Genomic DNA, 5201 nt, shown 5'->3' on the forward strand with positions numbered 1-5201 from the left:
AACTATAAGTTAATTTCTATGACATATATTAAAAATATCCTTGTCTAAGATTTCCAAATTAGAACAATACCGCTACAAGGAAATTAGATTGTTAGACATATATTATCATAAATATTCTTAAAATTTAATCTTCCAAAATACATTAAGAATGCAAACACTTTAGTAATTTTTACTTCTTATCTTTGCACCATCTATGGTACCATGAAATAAAAATTTAAGGAGTATCCAACCATCAATCCTATGTTCTAGTTTTTTTTTTTTTTTGGGTATAGATAGATATCTATCTAAATGATGCACAAACAATAAAGATTAGCCCCACACCACACCTTAGTATTATATTTTATTTATAGAGAAGGGATTAAGCTTTTAAAATTTGCCATCGCTCATTGAATATATTCATGAAAATATTTTTATTGATTAGAAATTTATATTGTAAATGTGTTTTTATATATGTTTACTTAACGAACTAATATTTTATTATAGCTTCCAATACAAAACAAGTTTAGGATTTTATTTTATTTTTTCATTCATAACCAAGTATTTAAGAATTATTTAATTAATCAAATTTATTTATTTTAGATTAACTTATTTTTAACCAAAAAAAAAATTTAATTTCAAATAAGAATGTTTTTTAACTAACTCAATATCCTACTCATCAAACTAAATTATATTATTATTTTCAAAATATTTCCCTTGTTGGATATCTACATTTCAAAGGTTTGTGAATTTAGGTTTCCATGTAACTAATATTTTTATAAAGTGCATTTGGCATGTTTGATATGCATATATTGTTCTAAAGTTTTTGGCACATAATGCAATTTAATTGGTGTAGAGAAATAGAATGTGAATGTCTTCATGGAAGTTTTTAGCTTCAAATCAAAAGGTTCAAGGGGTTGAAGTTTATGTCAATTCTAGTTTAGTAATTAATCCATTTTTTTAATAATTGTATTACTATTGATTATATTTTTAAGTCATTAATATTTGTATGGTCTATAGTCAATAATAACATTTTATTTTGGGAAAACAATTTGTCAAATCATTCATATAATATATGGATTGATCCAATATTTTTTGAGTGATAATTATCTAGTTGTTGAAATTCTAATAAATATTTTCCAATCCATTAGCTACTTGTTAGGATTAGATAGACATAAATATAACAATTACATGCAAATATAATCATTATTATAAAGGAACAAAACACACATAAACAAATAGAAGACACAAATATTTAACATGGTTCTCCCAACCCTTGGGTTACATCTATCAAACAATGAGTCCAATATTATTATCCAGTGATTCAACCTGATTACAATCTACAATCCCTTACAACTCAATACCACTACAAGAAGCTACTAAATCATCATACCTCATAAAATACCTAACCCTAATCCATTTTATAAAAGACTTTTATTAGTTATAAAATTAGGGCTAGAATATGTCGTCTAATAGAAAAAATAACACTCAATGCCTTTGATAATAATAAAGTTATTTTTTCGCAAGGGGTGTTGCCCTTGACCCCATCATGGAGGTGCTACCCCTAAACACCCATAGAAAAATCTTGGGGGAAAGTGCATTGGAGGAAGTGGAGAAAAATTAACCTTTGAGTCTGATTAGACTCCACATAACAACACTAATTTGGATTGCAATTGTATGATTGTTTTGAATACAACATTAGAGTTTAGCTCCCATCATCTTATTTTAACGGTCAAAATTTTTAGAGGCATCAAAGTTGACATGTAATATCTATGATATCAAACCCCATTTTCAAAAGATGGTTTCTATAGGTGATAATTTAATTAGTCAATAATAATTGCTCTACATTGGAAAATAAAAATTTGATTTCCTTTTTTTCTTTAACTATAGACCTTATAACTTGATGACTTTCTTGATGTGGATTGGAGGGAAGTGAGTTGTGGATGTCACCACTCTATATAGTCTTTCCATCCATTTTTATTATTTTTTAACCTTTTATTCTTGTAACCACCACCACCCCAAATCTATGGTCAAGACAATAAAACTCGCTTTCCTACTTGATTAAATTAGAACATTCAAATTTATTTTCTTACTAAACAATTCTAGAAGCAACACTCTAAATTACCATTGGCTTGAGCATTGCACACTAACGATTGATTCATGAACTATAAGTACTAAATAGTAAAAAAATTACTATATTTTTTTCCAAACTTAATTTTATCCTTAATACGTGATATTTAAGACTGGTCCTAACATTATATACTTTCTCTTAATCTTCAACACATTTAAAATTACACCTCTTTATCTACAAATTTACATTATAAACATGAATACATTTTTTTAATCTACCAAATCATTATATTAACTCTCTTATTAATAAATTCACGCCCCTCAAAATACAAATAGTAGTCTATTCTAAAGTCACACAACAACATACAAAACACCCACACATTTTATACATTAGACCAAATTAATGTCAAATCATCTATACTAACCACTAGTTTTAATGTTATTCTTTCAAGATTAAAGTGTGTCTTTAGAAATTGTAAACAATTTTACATCCACAAACATTTTTAATAATATTATAAACTCAATAGATATCATATTATGTGTATATCATATCATTAGAAAAGTTGATGCCATGATGGAATATATGGGAGGACCCATAGAGTATCTTAACCCTTTATTCTCCATTAATTGAATGTCCCATGCTAGATTCCACCAACTTGAACTTATCTCATTCTTATTTCGAAGATGTCCTCTCAGAAGAAAACACGACACATTGTTATGATAAATCGATTTATATTGGCTGCTTTATCCCAAGAGGCGCACGTTATCTCAAATAATAAAAGCTTTCCAAGTTTCAAACGGACAAACATTCTCCAACTTAATTTAGCCGTTAGCAAATGGACAAACAAACAAATACATCGTTTTTTTTAAGATTGTATTACTCATGCAAATTGAAGATATTTATTGTTTTTTCAGATTGGATAAACTCATGCAAATTCGAAATAGACACATTATTTCTTAGTGGATGAAATTTAAAGGCAATAATATAACTCATTAAAATATTGAGCTAAATTTAATCTTGTACTTCGAATATGGTAAGGAGTATGGTAATAGTATATAGCGTGGGTTTAAGTATATGATTATAATATGTGGAGATAATTATGAATGTTAAGAATTAGTAGTTTTTAGGGTTGATGCCATTTTTCACTCTTTTGAATAATAGTTTACTAGCACTTGTTCTAGAAAGAGGTGCAAGAGGTATGCGGATAGTTTTTTTTTTTTAAGACAAATTTAAAAGACGTAAATTTAAAACAAATATTTCTAATTGGTAGTGTAGATTATATATATAGAATAGAGGCATATACTTTTGACATTTCTCTTTGGAGGTAAAAAAAATGTAAAACTATATTATTTGATTTAATGCAAGAAATCGAGTTCAAGAGTTTATTTGAATTTCACATTTTTCAATCTTTTTTGAAATTGTAAATAGAAACGTAACAATACACATAAATCTCATCAAGGTGGCACATTGAATACATAAATATGTACCAAAGAATAAGATGAGAAGATAGAACAAGTCACAAAAGATAAATCATAATGATGTAACTACAAGGATCATCCAATGCTAGAATATATAGTCTTGAAACATATCTCAATGGTAAAGTTCACATTATTTTTTCACTTATGGAACCCAAAAATGTCCACTCCCTCAGTGTTGAGGATATAAAAATAGACTTCATACTTGATTTGAATTGCACATTTTTTGAATTTTTTTGCAATTGTAAGTAGAAATGTAATAGGAGTCTTATTTGTGACAAGGCAACAAAGACCTGTATGTAAGAAAAAAATAAAAAGGATTAATTCTTTATAAGAAGTAGATATGAGGCAATTGTAGGAAATGTAGTAGTAATGAAATTCTAGAAGCAATCAAAAGATACCTGAAAAATCTAAAAGTTTCTTGAGCATTTTTTGTGTGTGAACACCTTCTTTGAATCCAACAAGTGTCAACTTGTAGAAAAAAGTAGTGAATTACTTAGGAAGCCACACAAACACACAAGTAAATGGAAAAAATGGATATTTGTAGAATGACAGACATTACCATTTTTTGTAGAAGTAGCCTCAAAGCCATGGTTTTGATGCGAGATTGAGTGAAAATGTGCTTCTTCTTTCTTTCTAAGAATATTGTACGGATTATTTTTCATCTTACCAAAGCGCTCAAAAGAAAAGGAGGGCTCTATACGAAGGTCTTGGATGGATTTGACTCTAGAGATTGTTGTGAAGGTGAGGCCTTGTCTTTTGGTTTTACCTATATCACTAGATCATAAAAATATTGGACTTGTTGTTTGGTGGACGTAGCCCAGGGTTTGGGTGAACCATGTTAAATCTTGGTGCCTTGTGTTATTTTCTGTGTGATCTATTATTTTCTATTATTGGTAATATTTGCATGTAATTGTTATTTTTGTTCGTGGTTTAATCCTAACAAGTGGTATCAGAGCCTAGTTATTTTTCAGCTATCCTCTGCAGGAAAGTTTCACGATTGAGTAGGAGTCTCATGGTTGAGTGGGAGCAATGGCAGATGAGGGTAATCTAAGGGTTGATAGGTTTAATGGGTAGAACTTCCAGTTATGGAAGATGCAATTGGAAGACTATCTATATCAGAAGGATTTATGGAAGTCGTTGGAAGGCAAAGCCAAGAATCAGGGATCTATGTCAAATGATGAATGGGATCTTTTGGACAGAAAGGCACTTGGAAGCATTCAATTATGCCTAGCACCATCAGTGGCATTTAATATTACAAAAGCAAAGATGACAGAAGAATTGATGAAAACCCTAGTGACATTGTATGAAAAGCCCTCTGCTTCAAACAAGGTATTTCTCATGAAGTGTTTATTTAATATGAAAATGGCAGGTGGATCTATTACCGATCATTTAAATGAGTTTAATACTATTACTAGTCAGTTATCTTCTATGGGTATCAATTTTGAAGAAGAAATTAGGGCTCTCTTGATTTTGTGTTCTTTGCCTGAAAGCTGGAATGGCTTGGTAATGGCTGTGAGTAATTCTGTTCCTGGATCTAGTACCCTAAAATATGATGATGTGATCAATTTTATTTTGAGTGAGAAAACTCGTAGGAAAACCTCAGGTGGATCTACATTAGGAAGTGCTTTAAATGCACAAAGCAGGGGCAGAACAACTGAGAGAGGTAGTAATTCTGG

This window comes from Cupressus sempervirens, chromosome 3 (genome assembly GCF_028749045.1).
Source record: "Cupressus sempervirens isolate cs-2001-9-10 chromosome 3, ASM2874904v1, whole genome shotgun sequence".
In the NCBI taxonomy this organism is placed as follows: Eukaryota; Viridiplantae; Streptophyta; class Pinopsida; order Cupressales; family Cupressaceae; genus Cupressus; species Cupressus sempervirens.